A 19,560-nucleotide genomic window follows, 5' to 3' on the forward strand; every position below is an offset into this window, starting at 1 on the left:
AAGAGCAATTGGCCAAAAGAAGGGTGTTTTAATTGTGTAGCTTTGAGCCCGAGCTTTCAATGCAGAGTGGTTTGAACTACCAACATTTCAGTTGGGTTGTTGTACCCTAGAGGGGACATGCCAGTATATATCTATTGCATCAATGATTGGTATAAAGAAATTAAATACATATCGCAGAGGGCTTGGATCTCCTTAAAAGAGAGCGAAATATCTATGTCTCATCCTAATTGTTATGTGCGTATTTTTCAATATTTACTCCATTTTTCTCTGTTATTTGTAATTCTCCCATCAACTTTTAAGGCGAGTCATAGATGGAGTCTACCATTGAGAAACCAAATGAGAATGTTGGAGATTTGAATAAGTCATTTTGATTTAAGGAGCACACTTTAAGAGATGGAAAGGAAAAATATTGTTCTACCTTAATCTTCTCAAAGTGGCCTATGTCCTCAAAGGAAGAGGAAAGAGGGCAAGATGCGTTGATTCAAAAAGACAATGAAAATATCACAAAGGTAAACCTAATATCTTCTAATGATAATTCATTTAATGGCTATATTCCTAAAAATAGTCATTTAAAGCCAAAGAAGAATCATATAAAAAAGAATAATAAATCTCACATTTCTAATAAGAAAAATCCAAACCAAGTGAATAAGAATCAAGAACATCCTCAGCACATCAAACCAATTTGTTTTGTTTGTGGTAAAAGTGGGCATAATGCTCCAATTTGCAAACTTCGAAAACAAGAATTTGTGCCACAGGTCAATGTTATCGAAGAGTCATTTGTGGCTATGATAAGTGATATATGTATGGTTCAAAGTATTGAAGGATGGTGGGCTGACTCTGGAGCCAATAGACATGTTTGTTATGATAAAAATTGGTTTAAAGTCTATACTCCTTTTGAGAAGCCTAATATAATAATGTTTGGTGATTCTCATACCACTCAAATATGGGGAAGTGGTGAGGTTGAATGAAAATTCACCTATGGAAGGTTGAAAGATGTGCTTTACACACCCTCTATGAGGAAGAATTTAATATCAAGTTATCTTCTTAATAAAGTTGGCTTTAAATAGATTATGGAATCTAACCACTATGTGATAACAAAAAAGAGAATTTTTGTTGGGAAAGGTTATGTATGTGATAAAATATTCAAATTGAACATTGAGAACATCAATAAAGCATCTACCAGTTCAATATATATACCCTTTTCTTTAAATTTTTGACATTCTCATTTATGTTATATAAATAGTAAATATATGGGGATAATGAGGAGCCTTGGATTTACTCCTAGCTTAAAAAGTAATTTTGAGAAATGTGAAACATACAGTAAAGCTAAGATCACAAAAGAACCTTATAAAAGTGTTGAAAGAAATACTAAATTACTAGAACTAATTACATAGAGTTGTGTGAATTTGAAGGAATTTTAACTAGAGGAAGATTAAAAGAATTCGAATTGATAGAGATCGAGAATATGAATCATTTGAATTCTATTCATATGTTGAATCATTAGGAATAATTTATGAGACTACTACTCCATATTCACCTACTTCTAATGGAGTAGCATAGAGGAAAAATAGAACCTTAATTGGTTTAGCGAATGCTATGTTACTAGAATCAGGTGTATATTTTAATTTTTGGATGAAGTAGTTTTGGCTGCTTGTCAAGCGTTAATAAAATACCACATAAAAAGATAAGGATTATATTTTTTTATGGAAAGGATTTAAACCAAATTTGAGATATTTAAGAGTTTGGGATATTTGGCTTTTGTAAGACTAACATATCTTAAACGACCAAAATTATGATCTAAAGCTACCACTTCTGTTTTTTTTTTTCTATATATGCAATTAATAATACAATCTATAGATTTATCGGTATTGAACATAATGTGATTTTTAATCAAATAATGTCATTTTTCATGAAGAAAAATTTCCTTTGAAGTTAAGAAATAGTGGGCAACAAAACAGTGAACAAACTTCTAAGTTTGGTTCCTCGACTCCTAGTGATAATAATGACCTTAATTCTCCATTTGAATTGAGAGGAATAAAAGAGCTAAAATTGTGGAAGATTTTGGTCATAATTTTTATGTTTATAATACTTAGAAAATACCATTTTCTTTGCAAGAAGTCTTAACATCTCCATATGCAATTTTCTGGAAAGAGGTTGTAAATGATGAGATGAATCATTAATTTCTAATAAAACTTGGAATTGGTTGATTTACCATGCAGTTGTAAAACTATTGAGTGTAAATGGGTTCTAAGAAAAAATTGAAACCAGATGGTAGTATAGACAAGTATAAAGCTAGAACTTGTCATAAAAGGTTTTAAACAAAAGGAAAGATTTAGATTTATTCGATATCTTCTCTATAGTTACAAGAATCACATTCTTTAGATGGTTAATAGCAATTGCTGCAATTTTTTTATATGAATATTCATCAAATGGATGTGAAAACAACTTTTATAAATGGTGATTTAGAAGAAAAAATTTATATGGACCAACTTGAAGGTTTTATAGAGCCTAGACAAGAGAACAAAGTATGTAAGCTTACTAAATCCCTATATGGCTGAAAGCAAGTACCAAAGTAGTGGCATGAAAATTTTGATTCTTGCATGCTAAATAATGGTTATAAACCAAATGAATGTGACAAGTGCATCTATGATAAATCATGGAAAGATTCTCATGTTATTATTAGCCTATATGTTGATGATTTACTGATCTTTGACTCAAATAATTTTGTTATAAATGAAACAAAAAAGTTGTTGAGCAGTCATTTTGATATGAAAGATCTCGGTGAGTCTAATTTTATTCTAAGTATGAAAGTAACGAAAAATCCATATGGATTTTTTCTTGACCAATCACATTATATCGAGAAAATACTCCAAAAATATAATTATTTTGCTTGTAAACATGTGTCTACTTCATTTGATTCAAGTGTTCACTTATTTTCCATTGAGAATGAAAGTGATGTAATTAATCAAAATGAGTATGCTAGTGTAATTGGTGGCATACGATATGCAACTGATTGTAACAGACCTAACATTGCATATGAGGAGTTTTTAGCAAATTTACAAGTAAGCTAGGTAAAGAGCATTGACATGCCATCGGAGTATATTGTCAGTTGAGGTATATTTTTACCTTGGGAGACTATGTTATTTATTGAAAATCTAAAAAATAAACCATTATTGTAAACTTCACTATGGAAGCAGAACTTATTGCGCTTTAGCTTCTGCTACTAGTGAGGAAGCAAATTGGTTAAGAGATTTATTATATGAAATTCCAATGTGGGAGAACGACAACAAAGTAAGTCTAGCAATAGTTAACGACTTTTAACTGTTGCCACATTTATAGTAGTAGTCTTATAATCGTTGATAAAAGCAATGTTGAGAGGTCAATCGCAATAGTTTTTTAAACCGTTGGAATAAAAAATACAAACCACTACAATATTCTCATCTACAACAATACTTCTTTTGGTTTATAGTAACAAATATATCAGTATATAATAACACTTTTGTTGTTTTATAACAACAAATATTTTATTCTATAATAATATTTTTTTTTAATAGCTGCACATATTTTAGTCTATAGCGACACTTGTTTTTGTTTATAATAACAAAATTTCGCTCTATAGTAGCATTTTGTGTGGTTTTTAAAATCAATTAAAAGCTTCCAATTGCAACAATAATAAAATTGTCACTAGCCGTTGCAACATTTTTAAAAGATGTCTTGCAATAATTATTTTAGACAATTTACAACACTTTTACCAATTGTTATAGATCAATCATTTAAGCTTATTTTTTTTAATAATATATTGCATTATTAAAAAAAAAATCGATTACATGATATAATTGTTTAATGATGCAAAATGTATATCAGACCTTTAATATTAATATTGTTGTTTTTAAAACTTATTAGAGAAATATTGTTGTTTTGAAACTTATTAGAGAAATATTGTTGTTTTGGGAGTTTGAGGCTAGAAGTCGAGGGTTGAGGATTCGACTAATGTAGAGGTCAAACGTTGAGAACTCGACAAACAAACAAAAACTTGGAAACAATACGTAAATTAGGGTTGTCGAGGGTTGAAGTTTTGACAAACAAAGAAACACTTTAGGGTTGTCGAGGGTTGAAGTTTCAATATACATGGAAATCTCACTAATTTTGTGATGAGGATCTCGCTCTAGAAGGGAATATCGCTAATTTTGTATAGTCTTGACATACATAAGTCGAAATTTCAACCCTCGACAAGGAAGATAAGTGGGTGAAGCTGATTGTAAGAGAAAGTGAGATTGAAAGTGAGATTGTAGGAGAGAGCGAGACTTAAAGAGCGAGATTGAAAGCGAGATTGCAAGAGAGAACGAGATTGAAGGAGAGAGCGGCCATGACTAATGCTCTTTACACAATCAAGATAAGCTTAGTCTAATTAATCCTATGCAATCATCCCATATCCTCAACATTTCTCATACATATGTTGTTAAAAGGTTTTAATTAATTTAACCATAAGAACTATCATTAATGGATGCTATGTTATCATTAATTAGTACACTTTGAATTAACTCATGATGTTACATACTGTAATCCCACAAGCTACCCGCGCCTGCGCCTCCGGTAAAATGTTCAAACTTCCATCTTTTATATAATTCAACTAAAAACAAAGGTTTAGTTATGCAAGTTACCACGCTCGAGAATGGACTTTCATCTAACATGATTTACATACAAATAAAATAATCAATATTCTAAGAAAAATAATGATAAATTCTCTCAGTAGGCAATGACTGAGATAAATTCAATGATCGAATAAAATGGCGAAAGATTGATTCTCAGAGATGGGTTTGTATATTACTTCCATTGGAGCTTCTATTCTCAGAGATTGTAGGAGAGAGTGAGATTGAGAGAGCGAGATTGTAGGAGAGAGCGAGATTGAAGAAGAGAGCGAGATTGTAGGAGAGAGCGAGATTGAAGGAGAGAGTGAGATTGAGAGTATCTCTCTGAAACATCTCGCTCTCTCCTATTGTATATTCAATTTTTTTATATTATAAAGTTGTACATTATTCTTTTAATTAACTTGTACATTATTCTTTTAATTAACTTGCACGTAACTTTTAATTAACTTGTCTTGTACATTATTCTTCTAATTAAGTTGTACATTATTCTTTTAATTAAGTTGTACATTATTCTTATAATTAAGTTGTACATTATTCTTTTAATTAAGTTGTACATTATTTTTTTAATTAAGTTATACATTATTCTTCTAATTGAGAAACAAATATTTTTTTAATTGAGAAATAAATATTCTTTTAATTAAGTTGTACATTATTCATTTAATTAAGTGATGAGACAATTCGGTTTTCAGTAGGATGTCCCATCGCCTTGTAATATTGAACGCATGATATTGACCTAAGGACTGGAGATTAGTCTGAAAAAGTTGCACATTTGGTAGTGCGATGGCACTATCGTGCAAGGTTTATTGTAGTGGGGGTTTCTCTTGAACAGTTTGACACAGATGTCACTCCAGAATATATTCATTGGTATAATAATATCACAAGGCACTATGTCACTCGTTCGGGAGTAACTGTGGGTCATCTGGTAAATGAATATTATCTAATTATTTTTAATTTAAATTTATTTTAAATATTGTCTAATTGTTTTATAATTCACAGAGATCGAACAATCATAGACTCCGTGAGGTTGTGAATGATCTGAACCAGGTTCTTGCTATATGTAGTGACAACCAAAGCTATACGGAGGAAATTCATTATATGTACGATATATCTATTGTTCATCCACCAGCTCCTAGACGTAGAGGACCTGTTCGGAAAGAGGATGAGTTTGATGAGGTTGCACATAATGTGGAAGAGTTGCCCCCCTATGATGCAGACATTGATTATGTTAGTCCGATGATGATGATGCCAGCATTTGGTTCAGAACATTATGACTCAGAGGGTGGTCTTTCGTCTTCATAGATGCATGGACATGGCCGGGGTCGTGGAGAGCATAATGAATATTTATATTATGAGTGCCTGCAGAGGTACCAGAGCAACATCAAGAAGAACCTGAGCAACCTCAAGTTTGAAGTTGACAACGACAACCAGCTCGAAATCGACGACGTTCGCCTTGTGGGACACATTGATTTTTGTAATTATTTTTATATAAATAAGATATTTAATTTACATTTTTTTTTATTTTTATGAGATATTATTTTTTTAATTTATTCTTTTTATATATTATGAATAGTAATTATTTTGATATAGAAGCTTTTAAATGTCACTGACATAAATAATATCGGATAGTCTAAATCTAAAAAGTTAGGTAAAAAAAACTTCAATATTCAAATTTACATATTTTAGATAATAATTTGGGGACATAATAAATCAAATCAACACTCAAAACCTTCACATGCAAGTGTATAAATAAGACTAATTAATATAAAGAACAAAAATTTTAATCATAGTAGTGAGGTCAATAGTTTAAAAGATTTTACAATAATGATCTTGGATTCCTTTTGTACATTTGGTACCAAAATTTTGATGGAGTTTTTTTTCTCTTTTTGTTTTTTTAAATTATAAATAATAATAAAATATTTTTAGAAATTATTTTTATAAAAGGAAAATTAAAAAAAAGAAAGAAAGAAAGAAAAAGGTAGAAGGGAATTAAAAAGAAAAAAAAGGAAAATTTGTACGGATATCTCACTCTCGCTCAAAATCTCGCTCTCGTTCTCAGGATCCCGCTCTCGCTCTCAAGATCTCGCTCTCGTTCTCAGGATCTCGCTCTCTCAAACTCTCGCTCTCTCTCAAAATCCCGCTCTCTTAAAATCTCACACTCTCTCAAAATCTCTCCCTCTCTCAAATCTCACTCTCTCTCATAATCTCACTCTCTCTTACTCTTCCCTCTTTCGTTCTCTCCCAATACAAAATTATTTATAACACATTAAATAATTATGAGTGTTATGAGGAAGGTCTTTCGTTCTCTCCACATCAAATCACTTGAGATGAAAAAACTACCCTTCATAAAGTTTCCAAAAAAAATCAGACCAAAAAAGAAAAAAAAAATGGAAACTCCCAAGTTAAGAAGCTTCGTGCCAGATACTAATGAATGGGTTAGAAAGAATAACATATCAAGCTGGAAACTCCCAAGTTAAAAAGAAAAAAACTGGAAACTTAGTTAGAAAGAATAACATATCAAGTTGGAAACTCCCAAGTTAAAAAGAAAAAAACTGGAAACTCTCGCTCTCTCTCAAAATCTCGCTGTCTCAGATCTCGTTCTCTCAGCTCTCTCTCAATATCTCGCTCTCTCTCTTACTCTTCCCTCTTTCGTTCTCTACCAATACAAAATTATTTTTAACACATCAAATAATTATGAATGTTATGAGGAAGGTCTCCGGAATGAGGAAGGTCTTTCGTTATCTCCACATCAAATAATTATGAGGAAGGTCTCCGGAATAATAATTAAACAGACTCAATAATAATGTTAGGGCAAGGTCGAGAGTTCAAAGTTCGACTTATTTAAAAAACATAAAAAACAACAATATTTTTACAAATAGTTTGAAAACAACAATATTTTCGTTAATAATTTCTAAAAGGACTATATCCTTTTAATTTTCCCAATGTATATCTCTAAATATGATATGTCCAAAGTGTATATATATTTATGGACTACAATTGATAAAGTCTAAATACATAAAACATTCAAATATAAGAATGTACAATTTACAATAAACTAAGATACTAAGTATTAAGAATGCTCTATTGAATTCACGAACTTGGATGTTCATTTCTTGAAGTATTATCTTCATAATTTTGAAGATGAATAATGATAAATATTGATAAAGAAGACTTGAAAATAATATAATCGTGTTATAATCGATCATGTCTTGAAATTGAACATCCTCATAGCTTCAAAAATCTAACAAAGACTAAAAAATTAGAATTATTCTTTATAAAATAGATTATGTCTACAGATATAGTTAAATCCTACAACACCACCAAATCAATTGATCAAGAAATTTCAATATAAACTTAATTAATGTGCCTTACTATATTTTAGTCACCAAAATATCCTCCATTTTACTGAAAATTGTCCCAATACAAACATAACATAGAGGATCCAATGCAAATCAATGAAAAAAATTTCATCTAACATTTGGCCTTAGGAAGATATATAACCCATATCTAAAATGGAAAAAAAAAATAATAAAAAAAAGTAACAATTAAAATGCTTAATTTGACCAATCTAAGACATAATATCACGTGCCTAGAATGAAAATTTTCATGATGTGCCCTTGGTCTAAAATGTTCAAAATGTTCAAAATCAAGAGATCTAGTACAACAAAAACATCCATTCTTTTTTACTAATCAAATGCACATCCCTTAGAAAACAACATATTCAACACTAAATCTACTATAAGAGTACTCTTTGGTATTTAAAGATGAAAAAACATCACTGCCATAAAATTTCTTCACAATTAGTTCTAAAAATTATTCCATCCATATCTGCTAAAATTTCCTCACAATCAACTCTGCAAATTCATTGTAATATCAGATATGTATATTTCAATGGTGCATGGAATGTCTTAGGGGAGATCAACAATTTTTATGCATAAAAACTACATAATATTATCTTCTACAACATTACTAACTAAAAAAGGGTAATTAGGAAAAATGAAAATATGGGACTTTAGAATGATAACTAAAATGCAAGTACCTATCGTCCCGAATCCTTTGTGGAAATAAAGATTATTTATTTATTTATTTATTTATTTTTTAGAAATGGTGAAATCCCTGAAAATCCAAAACCTTTCCGCACATACTACTATATATCTATCAAAGATGGAACATCCCATAAGAAAATACCATATTATTAAGAATTTCATGTCATATTAGAATCCAAAGCATCATAAAAAATCACCGTTATTTTTTTTTTCAAAATTTCAAAGCAAATACTTACTAAAACGAGCTCCAATTGAAGATCTAGCAATAGGAAGATGGAGGTGTTGAGGATGATGCCCTAAAGTCTCGTGTCTTGTAGTTTGTAAACACTGTTTTGTACGAACGCTTGTGATGTATAATATATGATATTTACTTTACTACTTATCTTTGAACATTGGATGTTTTATTTGCTTTACCATAAACCAATAAACTAAAATCCCTGGTTGTCATTATGTAACTTAAGCATGTATGTGGTGACATATAAGTAGATCGTGTCTTAAGTGATAACCAAAATGGTTTGTAGTATATGGATATAGGAGGGAAACCTTAGCCTGGTAACGCTACGGATGCGACCCGCTTTGTGGAATAGTTACAAATGTTGTGAATTGCTACAGATAGTCTGATCCTGATCATTCGTGTGGGGACATGCGAGCGGGGGAGTCTTATACAAATAGTGTGTTTAAGACCTAACCACAAAGTGTTAACATCTCGTTATATAATGTCGTTCATGACAGAGACTTCACTTCACTAGGATGACCATAGGTAACATGACCTTAATCCTAAGTGAGTTGGGAACTCTTACCTTTAAAGGCCGTCCTTTGATTTGCATGGGTGTGAGTGGTCAGATCGTCGACTCAAACCTACCACTTTGAGGATTCGTCTGATTTGGGAGCTGCGAACTCAGTTACACAAGACGGAATTCACTCCTTCCCCGAAGTAGGGGTAAATAGATAGATTGCTCCTTTAAGGGCTAATCTCGGGGCTTTAACGATGTGGCGCCACACACCTTCTCATGACCCGAGAGGTGTCCACACATAGTAGGACTATGTTGTATTGTTCATTAGAGGGATCAATGGTACTTAAGAAGTTAGATGTAACTACAGGGGAAAAATGGTAAATTGGCCCAGCTATACTTCGGGCATCGGGTTGGTTATATCCGATGGACATAAAAATATATCTGTGGTAAGGAGAGTTCAGCTGTCGGTCTTTAGTAGAATGTCTGGTAATTAACGGATAGTGGATCTCGTGGCTAAAGAGTTTAGTCAGCTGTTCACGTATCGTTGGAGCTTCGATCCATAGGTCCATAAGGTCCATTGGTAGCTAAATGAATTCAAGTTGAAAATCAGTTTTTGGGTCAATTTGAAATGTTCAAATTGACAAGAGAGAGTTCGATTAATATGTTATGATTGAATTGGTTAATTATATTTGATATGATTGACTTTATGTATGCGATACATTAATTGGAGGAAAATGGATATAAATATGATTTATATCTAGTGGAGGAGAAAACACTATGGTTTATATGTAATATTAAACTATAGGTTAATGAATATAATATGATTATATTTATTATTTTTAATTGGACAATTATAGGATAATTGTGCCACGTTTTCTTCATAACCGTGGGTTAGTAGGAAGTTTGATTCAGTTTTCGTAACTGAAGAATAAAATGAAAATCGTTTTCATTTTGCAAAAAATCATGAAATTCGCTCAAGAGTAATGTGCTGCCTGTCGCTTAGTAAATTGAGAGACTATACGATAGCTCGAATTTTTACTACACGTGAGCGCATCTTCTAAACGATCATCTAGCGCCCGAGCATTTACTAAACGATCATATAGATGATCGCTGCCTTTTTACTGCATGATCGTGTACTTCATCTAAACGATCAAACATTTTGTTTATACGATAGACTAAGCATTCTCCCAATTGTTTGATCCTAACTTGATCGTTGTATACGTTCTTTCTCTCCTCCTGCCCTCTACCAAATCTTAACAGAGCCCACTCTTTGGATTCTCACACCAAGAATACTAAGGGTTCCAAGTGGTGATGTCGTGCCCATCTTTTCTGTTCGTGTAGAGGTCGTTCGTGTGTTGACGACAGGAATTCTGGTGAACGATAGCTTGACGTTCCAGCGAGAGCGAGAGCACCTGTTCACTTAGAGAGATCGAGATTTTTCGAGGAGAAAGTTCTTCAACTGGTAAGTTTCCTTGTTCTCTTGGTTGTTTAATCTTAAAGCATGCCGGTAATTTACTGTATGATGTATATCTGTTTGTTTGAATATAAATGTGGTAATTCTGTCATAATATCTTTGGAAAGATCCGCTTCCGCTCAAAGGTACTCTTGTATAAGAGTTCCTTAAAGAGGGATTTCACAAGGTTAGAGATTTGAGAAGGAATTAGGCTACTTCAATCTACTCCTTCATATGTGGTGTGGCGATTAAGGATCCATTAAAGTAGGACTTTAGTAAATATTTGAGCAGTGAATCCATGGCTTAAAGAGAAAATCTGCGTTGGATAATGAAATTTTAAAAAGAAGGAGCTGTTTTTGGGAAATATTTAGTGGGAGAAAGATAATGAATTTGAGATTTTTTTTTTTTTAAAAAAAAAAATTATTTGTGGAGCAATGAGTCAAAAGAAGGGGTGTTTTAATTGTGAAGCTTTGAGCTCAATCTTTCCACAACGTTTCAGTGGGGTTGTTGTATCCTAGAGGGGACAAGCCAGAAAATATCTATTGCACCATTGATTGGTATAAAGAAATTCAATACATATCGCAGAGGGCTTGAATCTTCTTAAAGAGAGCGAGATATCTGTGCCTCAACCTAATTGTTTAGGTGAGTCAGAGATGGAATCTACCATTGAGAAATTAAATGAGAATGTGGGAGATCTCAACAAGCCATTTTGATTTAAGGAGCACACTTTAAAAGATGGAAAGGAAAAGTGTTGTTCTACCTTAATCTTCTCAAAGTGGCTTATGTCCTCACAGAAAAAAACCCAAAGAAGTTTGGTACTGAAAGCATAGACCTTGAAGTTCATGAGACACCAAAAAAAAATTGATAAGTATGAGAAAGATGAGTACAAATGTCAATATTTTCTTTTAAATTTTCTTGTTGATCATTTTTATGATTATTATGATACTACATTCACATCTGCCAAGAAAAGATGGAAGACTTTGCATAGTAAATATGATACTGAAGAAGCATGCACGAAAAAATATGCTACAAGTCCCTTCTTTCGCTTTCAAATGGTGGATGGAAAGTCTGTCGTAGAACAAGCACAAGACTTTCAAATGATAGTGGCTGAAGCAGCATCTGGAGGGATTAAGATTGGAGACAATCTTATTCTTGATGACATAATCGATAAGCTTCCACCATCATGGAGAGAATTTCCAAAAAATATGCTTCATAAGCAAAAGAACATCTCTCTGAAAGTATTAGTTACTCGCATTCGCGTGGAGGAAGAGGCAATAAAGCAAGATGCTTTGATTCAAGAAGATAATTAAAATCTTTTTAGTTGCCAAGTTTTTAAGATTAAGTGTAAAAAAGATTATATGACATTTTAAATTAAAAAAAAAGAACTATCTCTTCTCGCTAAAATTAACTTTAAAACTATTTTTCAAATTTAAAATATGATATAATTATTTAAAGTAATAAAAAATTAATTTAGGGACCTTTTAAATGTAGTTTTAAAAATTCAAGGACTACAAATATATAATTTGAAATCCCATTGACCTAATGCACATATTCCTACAAATTCGAAGAATAGAAAAGCACATTATACTCATACTTTTTAGAACTTGAGGAATAAAAAGAGTAATTTTCTCTCTCTCTTTTCTAACCACTTTTATACTCCTAATAGGGAAAATTTCACAAATGACCAGAAATCCAAAAATTTTTCTACCAATGACCTTTTCCTAAAATTTTTTCTACCATTGACCTTTTGTCCATGCGAAATTACAAAATTACCCCTAATTTTAAAAAAACCTTCAGACCGTTTGGTGAATGCGTGTCTCTACGAATACTTTACAACGATAGGGTCTCCCTCCATATCGTTCATTTCCTGCTAAAAAAAACCTTCAGACCGTTTGAGGTTTGATTATCTTTTAGGGTTTAATCTCGTTCGTAATTAATCGTTGAGAGAATACTAACCAATGGGATAGAGAATACTAAGCGAGCGTTTAAAGATTATTAAGCGAGGGTTTAGATATTACTAAGTGATTGGATAGATAACTAAAATGGCTGAGAGCGCCAAAAAAGGAAAAAAAATCAGCCAAGTTCATCTAAGTGTTTCAAAAGGGGGAAGAAGTTTAAAACTCAGCCTCAATCTTCTCAGCCCCAACATTCTTAGCCCCATTCTCAATCACATTCAGAAAAAATTCAACCTCATTCACCTCCAAGATCTCCTCAACCCCAATCTGAATAAGCTGAACCACCTATAGTGGCATTGAAATCGGCCACAAGTGTTATCAATCGTAATCCTTTGGTCCATGTACCTAAGTTCCCTATAAGGATCGTTCGTTCCTATAACCCATGCTTCCTAGTCCCTGATGTTCTGTGGAATGCATACAATAAATGGAAAAGCCATCCTAAAACAAAAAACGAGGAGTGGACGGTAGTATGTACATTCAGGACCAAGGATTTCTTCAAAACGCTTGAGCAGAACACATGGGTGCTTAGAGACGTGAGGTTTTGGGTGGACTCTCACTTCTTCCTTGGCTACGTGCTTAAACAGTACAAAGAATATAAACCAACATGGATGGATGTTGACTACGTATTTGGGCCAATCAACATCAAACAACACTGGCTTATGCTTGCCATCGATCTACAGGGGTGCACAATCTTTATATTCGACTCTATGCCGAACTACATTGGTGGTGACATAGTTGAGGGTCATCTGATGCTCGTGGCCAAAGTAATACCGCCCATGTTGATTTCTGTCGGATTCGACAAACAACATAAGAAGTTCAAGTACGATCAATGGAAAGTTAGGAGATCGAATGTGACCCTCCAAGAGGGCAAGTATCTGGATTGTGGAATATTTTGTGCTAAATTTATAGAATATTATGTAACTAAGCAATCACCCAAAACTAAGTAAAAGATCATTTAAGATTATGTGTAAGATTGTTTAAGAATATGTAAACGATCGTCTAGAAAATATACACAATCATTTAATACTATCTAAACGATCGCGCATAATTAGCTAAGTGATCGCATATAAGTAACTAAGCGATTGCGCACAAATAACTAAGCGGTTGCCCAAAAAAATTACATATCGTTCAATCTAGATGGGCCAGTGCCATGTGTTATCAATGTTTGTCTGCACGTTTTCTTGTTATGTCCTCTCTAACCACATCGTGTATACCTATTTATTTGTCGTGGCTCCTCTTCAATTGAAGGTATCTTGACGATTTGACGTCAACCTACACTTGCAACCTTTCGCGGTGATAGAATTGGTTCAAAATCTCCAAAATCTGGTCTTTGACGCCATTCTTATCTGTGTCCAACTGGGAATATTGGTTCGGCGTAAGCAACAAGCACACACTCAACTGTAAACCATTTTGCACATAATGTTTGAACATTAATATTTCTTAGGGTCGCTAAAGATATTGCAAGAGAGCAAGGGATCTCAAGGCAATTAAACTCCATACACGTACATGTCCATGAACGAAGATCAACAACCCCCCTAAATATCCATTGTCCACATTAATTATATGCATATCCACTGGAAAACACGATATGTTCTAGACATCAATTCTGATCCCTTAAGAATACTCATTGCGTAATCAGTTACAATGTTTGTGTATGCCATTGCATGTGTACATCAGATATAGAACCAACCTTGTAGCTACTCACAGATATGCTCTAAAGACGTACTTAAAGTATTGTCTGTTTTCTACTTCAACCTAAAATATCGTACCTAGATTTGCAAGCTTAAGTGCCTTGCCATATGCTCTAACAATAGCATGTGATCCTTCTGGCAACCTTCATGCGAACACCAATCCGTACTCTCTAGCACGATAATCCCACTCGTAACTTATGTTCACTCGATAATCTCGTCGAACATCCTCAATTATATTCCTTAGGCGGTATGTTCAACCAGCTTATTCGTATTTAGACTTGATTAAGTGTCCAATAATCCAACTTTTTGCTTGTTGATGATTACTAATTCTCATTTCAAGAGAACATGTAAGTTCGCTGGGATATCTCGTCACTTTGAAGGAATCACTTTCTTTCATTTTTTTTGCACGGACCCTTCACTTGCGTTCCTCCATCGAACACCGAATAGTTAGCAAGTTCTTTGTTGATTTTTTTACACTGTAGTCAATGTTCTTTCTTATTGAAAGCATCGATAATTTAACTGAAAAATCATATTTCGAAAAGAAAATTTGACCGACCTTTATATCCTCGTCATTCAGACAGTCATGAGGTATTATGATGAGGTCGTCATACGATGGGCCCTCTGATGGTCTGAGTATATCAAAAAATGGTTCGGTTGGAACGGTGGAATGCATTAGAATTGAAGGCATCATGGTGGGATGGGAGCAAGTGGGGTTGGAACATGGATGTTAGGTGTTGGAGAAGTTTGTAGTCCTGAAGATTGTCCATAACGATGTTCAGTATCGAATTGTGAAGTACATCTAGGTTCAATGTTCTGACCAAACCAAGCTTCACTTCGGTCATCCCCCAAGTTATATGGCTCAATATGATCATCAAGTGAAGACATGGTATGAATATTGCGAGTCGGAATGGTTGCAAACCCACAATTTTGACTGGTTGAAATGGTTGATTGGTTGGATTGCATTGCTGGTACATATTGTCTGTGTGTACTCCATGATTTTCGCAAGGTGCAACTGATACAAATGTTGACATCCGGGATACATCACTGCCTTCTAAAAAGAAGCTAACATCTTCATTGTCGATTATGTCAATTGGGGGAGTTGGGACCAATAAATTATAGCAACATATCTGAATCGATATTCAATCGTTGGTGCATCATACTCACTAATTCACTGACTGTTATATCATTTTCTGACTTTCAGAACTTTCATATGACCCACCAACATAATTTCTTCTGGACTCATCCCAATCCCCATCAAATCGTAAAAAGCTGCGAAGTAGCGTCATTGATCTAGTATGAGATAAGCAAATCATTGATAAGTAAACGATCGTTTATACATTACTATGCGATCGTTTATAATTTACTAAACGATCGTGTATAAATTACTACACGATCGTTTATAATTTACTATACGTTCATGTATAAATTACTACACGATCATTTATAATTTACTATATGATTGTATTATAATTTATGAATGATCGTCTATATTGTAACGAACGATCGTCTAGTAATTTATGAACGATCGTTTATATTGTAATGAACGATTGTGTATATATTACTATACAATCGTTCATTTAATGCTAAACGACACTTATTATGAAAGCGATATGGGACAAGAAATCGTAGAATATCATTTACATTCTCCCTGTTTCTGAATATGATGATGAAAGCGATCAACGAAGAAGTTGGATTAAAACTCTAAGAGAAAACTACGAGAGAACAATGAGAAAATTTCGTGAGGAGTTTTGATAGAAAGTGAATACTGAGAGTGACTTTTCATTCTCTTCATACTAATGTTAGTCAATGCTATTGGTAGAATATTAGTTGGGAATAAATATTTTGGTGGAATGTTGGTGTTGTGTTGAATGCACATTGAATTAAGGGCTGAAGAAATCGTTGAATGAAGAAGACATGTGGTGTGGTTTGAGGAGTTTTAAAAACTGGGGGTAATTTTGAAATTTCGTACGGGTAAAAAATCAGTGCTAGAAAAGTTTTTAAGAAGAGGTCATTTATATAAAAGTTTTTGGGTTTTTGGTCATTTTGTGAAATTTTCTCCTAACAAGTTTCCTTTTCCCCGTTTCAAATGACAACTTCATTTCTAGGTAGCCAACCCTAAAAATAGTCAATTTCACACCAAGTAAACCCAACAAATTCAGTTTTAAGAGGTAAGTATGTCGACATTGCAATAAATTATTTGTTTGTGAACATAAGTGTGTATAATTCACTGGTTAAAACATTATTCTTTAATTAAGCATATTATTTAATTCATTACGATAATAATTTTTTTATATAAGTCATAAGTTTGAATGTTTAACTAACTATTTAAAACGTACGTTTAGGAAACAACATATTACTTTTATAATTTTCATTTTTTCTATTTTTAAAATTTGACCAAAAATTAATATTTTCCGATATAGCATTCGAATATTGCAAAAAATAATTTTTGAGAACAACGATATGGGTAGATAGAGATTTAAAACTTTTACTTTTTAGTCGAAGATATACATTACAGTGAAACGGTAAATGATCAATTATTTTTTATGAACGGATATTAAAAAAAAAAATTGAAAAATGTGGGTGAGAAACTATTAGAAGTTTGACCAGCCATATTGAAAATAAAAATGGCGTCAATTTTGTACGTATTTGACTAAGAGTAATTTGATTATCCAAATGAAAATTGGTGAAAATTCGACAATATGGTTGAAATTAAGAATTAAAGTTGAAATGAACTCCAAAAAGAAAAAAAATAATAACTAAAGGCGAAATTATGTGGAAAATAGCTAAAAGAAGAAAAAAAAAAGTCTAAGAAGAAAACAAATATATATATAATGGTTGGACTTCGGGTTTCAAGAAATTGACTAAAAGAAAAAAAAAAAAAATATATATATATATATATATATATAATATATATATATATATATATATATATATATATATATATATATATTAAAATAGAATGGAGACACAATGCCGTAATTCACGTTGTGTTTAAGTCTGGATTAGTGAAAAATCTTTCTAATTTGAAGTTGCTTTCCATGCAGATCTTATTTTCTTTAGCATTAATCATGATTTATTTCTTCTTTAATCCACCTAAGTCTAGTGTGGAAAATCTGTCACAAAGCTAACGTTCACACGTGTGGCCAATTGCTGGCATTACCACGAAACCCCTTTTTTTTGGGTAATTTTCAAAATTAGAAAAAAAAAATATTTATATAAATTAGCAAAATTTAATCTTTTGTGACTGATAGGAGTTTGAAATTGATATAAATCTATCTTTGACAATATATATATATATTTTTTTTTGCTATTTCTATAAATAATTGACATTTTTTCTTTCTTTTCTTAATTTTCTTACCAAATCTAATCTTTGATGAAAGAAAAATATTTTTGCAGTAATCAATGCACCTTATCTGGATAGTCGAAATAGTTGAAAATTTGGAGTAGAAAGAAGACTAGAAGTTTAGTATTAAAAAAAAAGGGTGGAACATCAAGAAATGAATGGAAAGTTCTTAGTATGAACAAAGTTTCTGACATCTTTCAAAATCTTTAATTTGACTCATCCACATGTTCCAATTTTCTTTTTTCCTTCTCCCTGTCTCATTGATGGATCCCAATGTTTATTATACATGAGGGGGAAAAAAAACCAATTTAGATGTGAATGAAGTGAAAAAATATGTCCACACAAAAATATCTGATTGATCTGCATACTTCTTTTATTCATTTTTTTGATATATTATTAGATTATATATTACTTTATTCATAGATAGTGACAAATATATCAATCACACCCAAAATATTTATAAATGCGAAAGAATTTGTAAATATAGAAAATTTAGATCCAATTCTCATGGTCTAACAGTGATAAACCATATTGTTAATCTATCGCGGATAGATTTTGTTATATTTATAATTCTCTAAAATTATTTATATACATTTAATTATTAATCCTAAAAGTTCTATCCTTTCCAATTACTCTTTATTCCATGGCTCACATTATTCTAATTAAATTATACTTCTTTTTTTAATTAAAAAATTGTCCAACAATAAGTTTTTGTATGCTATAGCCTATAGTACTAGAAAATTTTATCAATTTCACTTTTTTGAAAGTAAGTTTAATCTCGCTCTTCTTAGAATACTAAGATTCTTTTTCCATCAACCTTTTAAATTTTTCTTAATTTAGTGAGTAAATGTGATTAATACTCTAAGATAGTTAAATTGATTCTTTGCTTGTAGTTTGATTTTGAAGAAATATTAATTAATTGAAACAATTATTCAAGTGATTTTAATGTTTTTGGGTAAAAATTGAACTTTTTTGTATTTCATTCGTATGAACTAATCCCATGCAACCATACTTTTTCAATTTATTTATTTACTTTTTTTTTTAAGATATTGTAATTCAAGTATGTGATGGGAGAATTAAACCTTCGACCTCGAAGTCGATAATATAAGCATTATGTCAATTGAGCTAATTTCTCCGATAAATATATGTTGTCATTTATTTATATTACCATAAACACATTTCCTTTTTCTAGTCGACAATGTACAAATGGATAGTGAAGGAAAAGTAACATCTTTATATAAGTACTATATATATATATATATATATATATAACCAAACGTAAATAAACTTTAATTTTAATTTTCTAAAAAGAAAAAAGAAAAAAAGAATGTGGAGAATTATTTAGATTCATTATGATGAGGCTTCATTCCATTAGTTGGAAATTGGAAGGTTGGTATAAGACAGCTAAAAGATGTCATCACCCACGTGCTATCCAATATTTGCTTCTTTTTTTAATTTAATTTAATTTTTCTTTTAAATTTGATAATAATATGGGAAAAGTAAGGGAGAGGGGTCAGCTCAGCTCCTATTTCAATATGTTCACTCAGATTGTATAGCAACCCTTCATGGACCCTCTAACCAAAGAATATACTTCAACTGTATGTGGGCTCCCCTTTTTTTTTCTTTTCCTATTCAACTTACAAAATAGAAAAATAAAAATAATTATTTACACAAAATGACAAAATTTAATCA

This window comes from Benincasa hispida, chromosome 7 (assembly GCF_009727055.1).
Source record: "Benincasa hispida cultivar B227 chromosome 7, ASM972705v1, whole genome shotgun sequence".
Taxonomy (NCBI): domain Eukaryota; kingdom Viridiplantae; phylum Streptophyta; class Magnoliopsida; order Cucurbitales; family Cucurbitaceae; genus Benincasa; species Benincasa hispida.